Source organism: Corvus brachyrhynchos, unplaced genomic scaffold (assembly GCF_000691975.1).
Source record: "Corvus brachyrhynchos isolate BGI_N302 unplaced genomic scaffold, ASM69197v1 scaffold56, whole genome shotgun sequence".
Classification (NCBI taxonomy): Eukaryota; Metazoa; Chordata; class Aves; order Passeriformes; family Corvidae; genus Corvus; species Corvus brachyrhynchos.
The window spans coordinates 5343326-5356254 of record NW_008238664.1 but is presented as its reverse complement, the minus strand read 5'-3'; the positions used below and the strand labels follow the sequence as shown (position 1 = coordinate 5356254).

At 37.7% G+C, this 12929-nt stretch overlaps 1 long non-coding RNA gene across 2 annotated transcripts in view; it reads right to left on the bottom strand.

Moving 5' to 3' along the window:
- The window catches only part of LOC108447554, a 23222-nt gene extending 19169 nt beyond the window's left edge, over positions 1 to 4053 (bottom strand). For both annotated transcript variants that reach the window (XR_001863181.1, XR_001863180.1), the window contains exon 1: positions 3960 to 4053. This is a non-coding gene — a long non-coding RNA (uncharacterized LOC108447554). The remainder of the gene's footprint in view (positions 1 to 3959) is intronic.
- Positions 4054 to 12929: the final 8876 nt, after the last annotated feature.

Here is a 12929-nt window from a genome sequence, read left to right as displayed (position 1 = left end):
GAAAATGCAAGACATAAGCCATGACCAGATCTCAAACATCCCAGGTATATGGAAAGTAAGGGCTCCCACTGAGGTAAGCCAAGAGTTGTTGGCCTTTAACAGTTGTCCCTCTCAAGATTATGTAACTCTTCAACTGCACCAGCATTTAAAATCCATTTCAAGTTACTCTACTTCAGCACCTCGGCTAAAGAGGTACTGACTGTCACCTTCGCAGCAGCAATTCCAAGCCTGGAAACTGACAAGAGAAAGCTTCTAGATGATGCACCTCCTTCGCTTCATTGTTAATGCCTGTTCAGAGTGTAGGGCTGTCTGCACTCCAATCTCCTCTGTTATGTTGCACATAGCTAAGACAACATCTGTCATGGTTGACTCAAAGAGTGAAGAACATGTTCTACAAACATTAAGGGCCTGAAGCTATAAAATGTTACATACAACTTAATAAATCTTACAACCAACAAACTGTTCCATCCAGTAATATCATGCATTCTTATGCAAAGCACAGAAGTTGCAAGGACTTAGAGCGCAGTAATTTCCTTTTCTGGGAAAAGAAGGAATAAGGAGAAAAGAGAACTCTTACCCACTTAAACATTCTGCCTTCAGCACATAATCAAGAATCAGAGGTATCAAATACTAAGCATGGCATCGATGCCAAGATCCTCTTGCCTGTAACAAATGTTTCTTGCTTTTTGTTCTGCACCCACAGTGGAGGAGGCCAGGCTGGACAGTCCCTGTCCATGGTACTTCTTCGCCATGCTCGGTTTCTGAAACCCACTCCAGAACTTCCGGAGTTTTGGAGCATGATTTTACAGTATCAGAGTCAAGTAATGGGGAAGCTCCTCAGATTTTTGTTAGACAGTCTTTTGTCTAACAGCCAAAACAGCTTGGGCCAGAAGGATTCCTGTGGCACTTACCTGGCCTCAAAATCAGAGAAATAAGCAAGAATGAACTTGAGCTACAGAAGCATTAAAAAAAGCTTATATATATAAAACAAGACCAGAAAGGTCAGACCAAGAGCACTGCAAGGGGAAGTCACTTTTCATTTAGAGTGCTGGAAGAACTCAAACATGAGCCTCTGAAAAACTGACGTGCTTTATCTTCTGAGATCCCTCACTACCAGAGGAATTGGCAGTATCTGACACCAGTTCTTATACACAACTCCTGGAAGAAGACAAAAAAACCACCAACCAGTGCATCTCAAAGGAGGAAAGAAAAGGTCAGTAGAATTAAGAAATTTTTAAAAAATGGAAAGGCTACAAGAAGAAAGACAAGCAAGCTCTTCCACAGACAACAGATTAAATACACTGGAACTATCCAGAACTCAGATCAGAGCAGGAAATTGAATTAATAAACTCTCTTCCTTCTCCATTGTATTTTCTTTTCTATGAATTTCTATTCTTCTCTCTTCATTTATCCCATAATTAATGTTTTATTGGTTTTAACATTTAAAGAAAACGTATTATATTATGTCATACAATGCTTAGTTAGAGCAAACTCTCTCCCACGGAATGATAAAAAGGTAGTTCTAAAAGGCTCAGTAATTTACCAGAAAACTTCACAGGGGAAAATGAAAATCCACCAAAAAAATTTTGTAGCTGGTGCAGGAAGACCCTAAGCCACAGACTACAAGAGGTGTTGCAAGAGAAAGTTTTGCTGAACACCATCCTTTTATCATTTGGTTGGGGTTATTTTATACTTTATTGCATTTGCTTCTCGGTTCTTTCAGGAGACAAAACATCCTGCAGTAAACTACGAGCCCAATTCAATAATTTTTATATTCTTTTGCGTATATGAATCATTGATTCCCTTAGCCACTGGCATAAGAATGCTGCATTGCAAGTTTGTTTATTGCCAAAAGGAGACACTTCAAGATTCCTGAATCCTTGGGACACTACCTCTGTGGCAGACTTTTGTAGCAGTCATTTACAACTGAGGGTGACTTCTCAGCCAACAGAGACTGCTTACTGCCAGCACATTAGTTACTGATATCACCAGTTACTGCCATCACCTCTTCAGCTCACCAGCTTCTGACCAGAGTGCTAAAGGTGACACACAGGGTCATTTATTTTACACATGGAGGATGGGCCAGAAGTAAGAATTTGTACTAGCATACTAAAGGATCAGGAAAATGCCAAAAGCCTAAGGGCATTTCTTTACTTATATTCAATACTTAATGTGATATGTCAGGTTCCCAGGTGATAAAAGAAAAAGTTTATAGACAGTCCATTTAGATTTTCAGATCCAACACCTATCAACAAAGTCACTCCTGGAAAAGGTCAAAAGTAAGATAATCCTCTTCTTCTACCCTTGCATATATCCACCCAAAATACTTGAAATGTGACTGAAATCCCCCAATCTTTTTATTCATCTGATATCCTTCAGAAAAATTAATTAACTTCAACTGGAGTGAGATAACTCCAAGGGAGGTCTGACAAATAGCAATGCACTGGTACGCCCACATATGATGTGGAAAATGCACATCTAAACTTAGGAACAACTTTTATTTAACTCTTTAAAATATAATACACTGATGACTATTTATTCTCAAAGGTAAAGACATTCATTAATATGAACCAGCTGGATTTCTTATGAACTTTAATGCCTACTACTATATTGTCCTGTCATAAACCAGTATGGTTTTGGGACAATCCAGTTTGATATTTTGTCCTATTTCTGTTCCATCTCTTTCTGCAGCAAAGATGTACACATTTTGTTTAGTGGGATCAGCATGATGGATGCAGCTACCAGCCATACACTCAGTGTAGGCAGAACAGTGCAGGCAGGCTCCTTATGGATACCATCTCTGCACTACTGCATTCTAACACACTCTGGGCAAGTAAAACATGAGCAAAATTTCCATATACTTATAAATCCCTGAAATAGCAGTGAACAAAGTACATCCTCTAGGCCTAATTTTCCCTCCACATAGAAGGGTCCAGCATGGAAAAACACAAAGTCCTCAATAGCAAGAGAGAGCTGGAATTCAAATTATTTCAAATTTGATTTCATCAAACAGGCATCACTGGGACAAAGCACCTCATCTAATTCAAGGGCACATGGACTAAAAAGAAAATATGTTTTTCATTTTATAATGAAGAAAAAAACTTCTTCAAGCTTCTAAAGAGTGCAGCTGCAAGAGCAGCACTTACTAATGTACAACCAATTGCAATTCCTGTGAATTCCCAAGTCTAAATTGGATATGGCCCACTAGAAAACCCCTGAAGGACAGGAAGACTGTGCCAACTGTCACCATTAAGCAGAAATTGAAGGTAGGTTCCAAACTCTCTCACACAGCAAAACAGGCACACGAGTGCTCTTCCAAGATGGTGATCCTGTATACAGGGCATACTTGAAACAAGAGCAGTTAGAACAAGGCAGTACTTGACTGTGTCTTAAATGAGACTGAGCTTATTTGACACAATTGTATCGACACATAGTGGCTCTCACCATTCTCTAGGTACAGACAAAAAAGTGTTCATTTTTAACACATGATCCAGCCATATTGTATTTAATTGCTAAAGCATTGTATTACACCAAGGATGTTAAGAATGTACAAAAGCAACACAAAATTTAATGTACAGAAGAAGAACAGAATATTTTTCGTCACTTTAAATGCAAGTTGCTCTGAAAGCAAGAGCATTCAGAAGATAAAAAATCTTTGACTATAACTTTATTGCTTATAGGAAAGAATCACTTACCAATTCCAGTGACATTAGAATCTCAACATAAATTAACTAATTTTCAAATAAAATGGTAAATCATAGACGTCAACTTTAGCTCACAGAAACAAATCACATCACGCAGTTACATAAACTTCACACCCCAACCCACAGGAAATAACACACTAGAAAGTATATGAAAACAGATATACATTCTACAGTATCTTGAGAACCAGCATAGGCTATTGTTCTTCTCATCTCCAACTTTCAAGGTCACAATACTGAACTTTGGTTGATTTTTACCTTTGACAGTTTCCAAGGGCTGCCAAAGCCCACAAGGATCCGTCCTGGCTACATTCAGTGCAAAAACGAAACCCTAAAAGGAGAAAACAAAAAAATTAAAACATCAACCAACCATGGGCATTAGTAAATAAAAAAACACGTAACAATAGAAGTCAATTGTCTCAAAATCTCAGCAAACCTAGGTGCACAAAAGTGAAAGGAACAGGCTGCCATCAGGAAAATATTTTCTTAAAGTATCCCCACAACCTCCCATCCAAACCTGGAAAAACAGTAAACACTGGTAGTGTGTGTGAGAGAATCCCCTACTGACTATGAGATACAACAGAACAGTAGGAGGCTCTAGAAACATAATTTCTGTTCACTACTGGGAAAAAACATGGGGTGAAACTGGTTTCTTGTATAAGAACTGAGAGAACACACACAAGTGTGTTGCCTGGCAGTTAAGGAAGGTGATTATGTAATCCTACCGTAACTCCTGAATATTAAATATTACATGTAAAAATGAATCCCATACGTACCAATTGTCAGGTATTTAATCCTATTTTGAAAGACCAACATAGCAGTGCAGCACTGGCTAACAATCCAGCCCATTTCAAATCATACATAATCTGTCTTAACCACAGCTAGTATTAAATACTTCAATTTTGGTTTTGCAAAACATAACCAACTTCCAGGAATTAAAAGAAGTTCAGAACTATCAGCTTACCACCATACATCTTTCAAATATCAGCTGCTGTTGTAACTAAACAAAAACATCACATACTCAATTAGGATATTGGGAAGTTGGCTTAGTCATTCATAACTTCAAAACAATACAGAAATATTTCATGGTTTTTCATCTACAGCACACTGGCAGTGTAACAGTAATGATTTACTATAAAAATTATACAGGACAACCCAGGTCTCACTGTGATGGTAATTCTCCACTTCACTTTTCAAGGCTGAAGATAGAAACATACCTTGTAACCAATTAGAAATAATTTGGTAGAAGGAGAGATACTACTGGTGCTTGAGAAGAGGATTTGCAACCTCCTTATTTCACATGGTTTAGAACAATCTCTTTGCATTACTTAGGTGGAAGGAAATCCAGGAAGGATTAGTACTTCAAGGAAAAAACGAACTAAAGATATCACTCTAAACAAAGCAGCTGGGAGGAATGGGAAAAGGTGGAAATCCTCAATCTCTTACAAAAATAAAGAATCCAGAGAGGAATATTCAGGAACGACAGTCACATACCCCACAAAATCACCGTGGTGTTCTACAGCAAAACATGACATGAAAAAGGGTGTCCATTATGTTTAATTTAGTGTTGCACAACTTCATATTTTGTTCAGTATTAAATTCCTTGCACTGATGTTTTTGGTAATATATGGAAAATGTTTCAGCTGTTTACGTAGATATGACACAAGTACTTTTAACAAGATAAAGAACTGTAACTTGAAAAAGGTATCATATACATTAGTCTGTACTGCTCTTCTTGAGTAACATGAGAACAGAAGGACTATAAAGAAGTTAAAGACAACCTATACAATCAAAACACAAGTCCCACTTCACAGCACTTAAGTCTTTTTACATGAACAGCTCAAATATAAACTAACAAAACATTTCATGAAACAGAACCCTCCTGAAGATGTCAGGGGGTTTTTAAAACTACACAACATGATCTGCTTGAGAAAATCCAACCATGAGTGAATTTGTGGGTTTTTTCTCATTAAAGAACATTTGAGTCAACATTAAGGGAGACATGTAAAATATGCAAAAAGATACTTCTCAAATGGTCCTAAATCAGACTTCAATTTAGTAAATCCTGTCTCTAGCCTTTGAGTCTAAAGACAGTCTTGAAATATAAAGACACAATATTTCATCATCACCTTCCTGGTGTTCCAAACCATTTACATAAACAATATTTAAGATGCTAAATGTATCTCCTCTCACTAAAAAAGTAAACTGAAAAGACTACTTTAAAAAATGTTTTGCTTACACCTTTTTGCCACTTTCTACTGCACAAAGCAGCACTTTTCTGCTCATACCGACTTTGCTAAAGAATCCATTAAAGGTTACAGTGAACATAAAAGGTATTTGTCTTCACTTTGCTACAGCAGCCTATTGTACAGTACATATGCTACATATCACTTCTCAACTGTAATCAAGGTTACATCGCAACTATAATCAGCCAAAGGCTGCCAAGCAGTTAAGTTTTCCAAAGACCTTTGTGCTTTGTCCCACTGTCTTTTCAACGTGACTGAAGCATATATAGACACACATTTATGTGCATATACACATATATGTGTACATATATAACAAAACATCCTCAAAATTATTTCTACCTTTTCTCTTCAAGACCTTCAACATTCTACACCACAATGTTTAGGAAAACTACCAAACTGAGGTTGTTGGGAGTACTCTATCTTAACTGACTGACAGCGCCTTTTTGACAGTCAGAACCATAGCAAGAGTTGTGATGATACCTGGAGCAGCAAGGAATTAAAATACAGTGAGTTGAGAATACTAGCTGCTTTCTACATTCCACATCAAAGTTTAACCCACTCAAGAGATTTGTTTTGCAAAGTTGGAAACAAACTATCACTTAAAAAACCCCATTCTTCTCAATTGTTCCTCTCTGGTTCTATCAGGTCTTGCACATTATCGTTTTCAGGCACTGAAAAGGGCTACTTCCCACTGCTAATGCTGCTACTACTTGTTAGCAGTAGCAATGCTCAGAATCCCAATGGCACAAAAGCAGCCATTACCATAAGTATTACAACTATCATGGCATTTAATGGTGCCCCGGTGGCAAAAAAGGCACACAATCAACATGCTCAAGATGCCCACAATCCCAAGGATTCAGCACTGCCGGAGCAACACCAGTGCAACCAAGACTTTATTTCAGGGCATTTCCAAAGTGACAAAGTCTTCAGAATAGAGAGGACCAGAGTTCTCTAAGGGGCGGTGAAGAGAAGAGTGGATGTTACACTAGACCAGAGACATTAAGTATTTTTCTCCATCTTAAGCAAAACGTTGTGATGAGTGAGAAGCCTGCCTCTCAACAGCTCAACTTTAAACCTGAAAGCTATAAATAACTCCTTTACTGCTGATAATCCCAACAGAATCACCCTGTCAGATTATTCACACCACTAAAGTCAACTCAGGATCGAAGGTTTGCTTTCGTACCACCAGTAACACTCATCAAGTCCTATATGGCAGTGTTTATCAAACCCAGCAGTAGTAACTAAACTAAAATTGATAAGGTGGTAAGCAGCCATGTGCAGAGGAAAGGGGGAAGGGTGGTTTATACACTGACAGCAGCAATTACAAGAGCTGAAGACAACGCTACTAAAAATCATTCACATGCAGGACAGGACTGGAAGATACCATACCTTTCAAACGATCTCGTTCTTACAATCTTCGTGTATTTAATTACGAGAGTATCAAAGTTACCTGTCTTAAACCACCCTTTTGTTTTGTTTGTTTTCACAGTAAGAGCTGTGTTGTTAAGGAATTCACACCAGCAGGGCAATACCGGTGCTAAGTCCTCCAGCAGCCACGAAGGCAGACAAGCATCCTCTGCTGCCCAAGAGAAGCTCTAGGTCTTGGCACTGCACCCCATAATGCAGCCTCGGGCAGAAGATTATGGCCAGACTGAGCCAGGACACAGGCAGGAAGAAGGGCAGGGGAGTGTGATGGAGAATGAAGGTTAAGTCACAATCTGCTTTTTCTGTTTTCTAAACTTCACTCTTTTATAGCTTATACCCTGAAATTTTCCAAAATAATGTTCCATATTTATCTCACTTCTAATGATTAATAACAGAGGGGTTCTTTTACACAAAGACATTTTGACTTCCCACTAACATGATTATACATGCAGAGAAGTCCAAGATCTTAGCACTATTATTGTCAAAGAAAACAAATGCTGAGTTGTTAAGCAAATAATTCTAAACTATAATTGCAAACACCAACTTTGAACATAACCAGCTGCCAAATAGAACTTCATCAATATTTATAGCATGACATCAGTCTGAATTGTACTTTTCAGCTATTTCGGCACCTAAGAAAGGAACAGGAAGCTAACTTTCAAAAATCTGTTTTATATTCAATAATGTTTTTTCAATCTTCAAAGAAATAAGGCAGTACACTCATTTTTATGGCTAATTTTTAAATTTAAAAGCACAGTGCAAGTTATTACTGATACAATGCTAGTCCTCAACACTGCAATCTTTGCTGAACATGTTTAGTTAGTACTACTGAATTTGGAACTACTTGCAAGAAGAGCTTCAGACCTGCTCAACTATGTGTGAGGTCAGGGCCCTAAATTTTCAGTCTTTTGGGTTTGGCACAAAAGAGTTCTTCAACTTTCTCATCTTATTTCCTCTGAAAGTGGCATTTAAAGGAAAGGTAACCCAGCTTTATTATTAACACCAAAATCATAAAAGTCTGCCTTTAGGCTACCTATTTGAACTACGCGACAACTGATTTCCACAGTCAAGCTCTCCCACCATATTTAAAAACCTAACTCTTGAAATTTGCCCCGAGGTTTGAATGTTCTTCACTTATATGTTACTTTTTGTTCATCTTTCATTAAATCTGAAAATGCAGTAACACAAGTTCTCAATTATTTTTTGTCCAAACTTTGCAAGACTAAAGTTACTTTTAGTTTATTTACATTCCCAGCTGTGGCAAGGGCGAGATAAGCTAATACACAGTATCCATACACAAGGCAGTGCCAGTTTATCTAGTTACCTTAAACTGGTGAAAGCAACATTATCCAGCATTGGTTAAGAACAGGGTTAGCGCTGGAGACAGAACAGACTAATTATGTCACTGTATTCTTGCCCTCAGGCCACCACAATGTAACACTGTCAGGAGCGTTTTCCTTTGCTTAGTAGACAATGTTAAAAAGTACTTGATACAATGGACTTCTACCTGTTTTCTCCACAGTCTGATTTAGTTTTCAATCAACAGGAAGTTTTTCTCAGTATGAATCTATTTTCTGCAATACATGACTTGCCAGGGACAGGGAAGAGAAAATTGGACTTTCAATATGGAAGAACCAGAGGAGTTAACTTCCAACAAATGAGAGCATTATCAGCCAGTTTTGGTTGCTTCTACAAGCACTCTGAAAATCAAAACGGCCAAGCAAAGAAAATTATAGACAGCTAATCTACTGCAAGTGTGGAGTTTAAAAAATGTGTGAAAAAGCCTAGCTCTGCAATAAAATACATCTTCCCCCTCTCAAGTACCATTTAGCAAAGTGAGTGTCATCAGAAACGTAGGCAACTTCCCCTAACCTTTTATTAAATATAACAGAAACACTGAACACCAACAAAAATCTACACTTGTTCTTCATGCTGTCACCACACCAGCTGCAGAAAGTAGAGGAGCAGACCCAAACATCTATCCATGCAAAAAGCACAGCTACAACAATAAAACCTCAGTTTTAGCTTTACTATCCCACTTTGCCTTCAAGGGCTAGGAAAAACAGGAGCGGAGCCTGTATGAAATCACCACAAAAAAGACACTTATTATGAGGGGCAGGGAAATACTATAGTGTTATAGGGAATAGTATAAAGACAAGATCCATTTTAAATGTGAGGATCCATTTCAAATGTGAGAAAATATTAAGTATTGAATTTTTTTTTTTTTGCAATGTCAATAAATGAAAAATGGTATGAATCCTAATGGCCACAAACAAGCACTGTGGCTTGACTCTCTCATTTTTGTTCTCATCAAAAGAAGACTCATTTGCATTTTTAATTTGCAAGAATAGGCATCTGATACAATGCAACTCAAACCTGGTAAGACAGAATCTCAGCCATTTGACAAACAAAAATACAAAAAATTTAATTTTAAACAATTTTTTTATCAGAATCCAAATACATATGGGAGGATAAGAATTTAAATTACAATGGCTGTAGTATTAAAATTTCCTGCATAAACACACATTCGTGCCAAAGCGCTCTTTTTTTAGCTTCTTACTTAAAACAGTCAAGTGGAACTTAAAAAACAAGCAAACAAAAATTCCAAAATAAAAACCCCAAACATAATTATCAGAATAAACATATTCCCAACACAGAGTGAAACTGCTATATTTACAGCAATATAAGAACGTTGTTATAATAACGCCAATACATCCAGGAAAAATCTCAATGCATAAAAAAATCCCAGAGGGGGTCACAAAAAAAGATATAAAACCCCATAAAAGTAGCTGACAATGCTTTAAAGCAAGTATTTAGAGCAATATGTATTATGGCCTTCTTTCTTAAAGGGATTTTGAGCTGCTTCAGATCAAGGATGGATCATAATTCATTCTGCAGTGAAGTATATTTTGGTCTTTGTAAGAAGCTGGGGTGAGGGGACACATCATCCATTCCTCTATCTCAGAGGCAAATTTTTTAAATCAAAACATTATCCTAAAGCTTTTTCACAAGTTCCTCGTCATTCCTCATGCCAGTTGCACCCTCTAATACTATTAACTTATGGCTTCTCAAGTCACGGTGCGCAAGCAACAGAAACTTCAGACATCTGAAATAGTATTTCACTGCAATCGTAAAGTGAGTGAGTGTATAGGTGACAATCTTCTACAAAATCTAACTTCTGGAAAAGCTTTTAAATCACAAAGTTACTGTACTGCTCTATAAAAAGCAGAATATACTGTCAGCTGTAATAAGAAAATAAAATGTACTCTGTGGCACTCCCATCTTCTCCAGAAAGAGACATCAGATTATTTCTGGGACATTTGGGGATCCTTAGAAGAGAGCTAAAAGGTTCTCAAATGTACAGGAGAAGACCTGGACAAACTGGATTTCTTCAGCTCCTGAGACACAGAAGTTCATAACTAGAGACCACAGACACCAAATTTCTGAGTAATTTGTATCTCTTGGCTGTAAGAAGCAGCGAGACAAGAGGACCTACTCCCATTATCACTGGTGGATCACCCTAAGGCTGAAATATATTTAGTCCACGGTAGACTGGCAAGTCCCTGAAGAGCTCCTTCTATTCGCTAGAGACGGGTTTTCTGTCTCTCCTACCACTTGTGATACTGTTGTGAGATTTATGCAGAGAGGTCACAAAGCCAGGGAAGTTGGCAATGAGATTACCTTGGAGCAACCCAGGAGTTTCTTAGTTCTGGTCATGTGGAAACCTATTGGGCCAGTCCTAAACAAGAGGACCAGCAAACAGCTTTCCAAACATTTAACTTCTGGATTTAAAATCATACACTTAATTTAACTAGTGAAACTCTCTCACAAAGTCTACCTTTGCCACGTGAACAACACACTAGAGAACTGCAAGAACAACCAGTGTTTGTGGTAAGAAAAAAAGAGGGACTCGAGTAGGAAAAATCTCCTGCAACCCTAGGATACAAGATGATCAGAGGAACAGGAAGAAGCATTTCCAACAAACAAAATAGAGGCCAGAATCTGAAAAATCCTCAAACTTAGCAGAAGAAAGCCAACAGTATTCACAAAAACTATGTTCTTTATCAACTACTACCAAATCAAAGGGCATAAATTTCTCCTATTACAGAACAGACTTTACTAATGAAAAACCCAATACACTACTGAAAAAGTCTGCCAGGTTGTTTTTCTTTATAGCACTTTTTATGACACTCTCAAGAGTCATGATAAAATTATAGAATACATCAATGACTTTTACTTCATTACTCAGATGAATTAGAGGACTTCCCCTGACACAAGCAACATGATATTATTGTATCAGTCTGACAGGGGATTAGTCAAAAGGTATCTAAAATTATCAACTCTTTGTTTTGCAACTTTGCTTCTTATCCTTTCATCCACTAATTAGCTTTCCAGCCTCCCATCTTCTGTCTAACATGGTCAAAATATATCAACTTCCAGGTTATTTTTTACACGTTTATTCTGACCAGTATCCTGTAGCACGCAGCACAAGTGCTGCCTTATGATACCTCCTATTTCTCCTGACAAGCAGGATGTTGCTCCACAGACTTAAAAGCTAAACTGGCTAAGAGCTGCTTTCAGATCCATTTCACTTTTTTAAGTAGATATTTTAAAAAATTTAAACAGTGCAAGTCTCAGATAGAACATTAACTTGCTTCCCAGATTTTCTCACTGAGGAACTATTGTGTTTTTTCTAATCCACAGACATTAAATCAGGAAATACATGCACAATATCCAATTTCAGAACTACTAAAGCTGGCAAGGCCCAGAAACGCAATCCGTACTGACTAGCTGAAACTGGAAAAGGTCATCTCCATAGCTCACAACATGGTAAACACGGAGAACATCCAAACTCCAACCACAACCCTTACACTGATGAAAACTTAAAAACCTCAGAACATTGCCCTACAACATGATGCAAACCATAATAAGTGCAAAAACACCCTCTCCCTCTAACCGCTATAAGAAGGCAAAGGGAAAAAATAAATTTAACATACTCACTGCCTACTGCTCTAAAGGAGAAAAAAATAAGTGACACCAATGCCTTGCAGCAAAGCATGTTTACTTCCCTGAAGAAATAGAAAATAATGAGTAAAAGTGCAACACAAAGAAGGCATGAACAGAAGAGAAATGTAAGGAAGTATCAGAGTTTTACTATCCGCTGAAAGGGACGGGGAACAGCAATCAGAATATCCTGATTACTCTCACCCCAGTCACCTCGCAAGCAGAAATACCAGCAGGCAACTACTTGTCTGACAGTGACAGCTGGCTCAAGTACCAAAAAGTGCTCCTATTTTTATTAGCAGATAGTAGCCAAAAGTTTCGTTTGGATTCACAAAAAATTAACATGAATCCTTCAGTCCATATTCCACACACTGCTGAAAGAACAAGTAACCTTAACACGTCAGTTTTATCTGAAAATGGAGAAAGACAGTAAATTCTAAGTTAATTAAGACTGTTAGCAAGAATATATGTCTGTTTCTACCACAACTGGTCAAACCATTAGAAATACGCGTTACTGTTTGCTCAACATCTCTGTGCTGGGTTCTTGCAATTA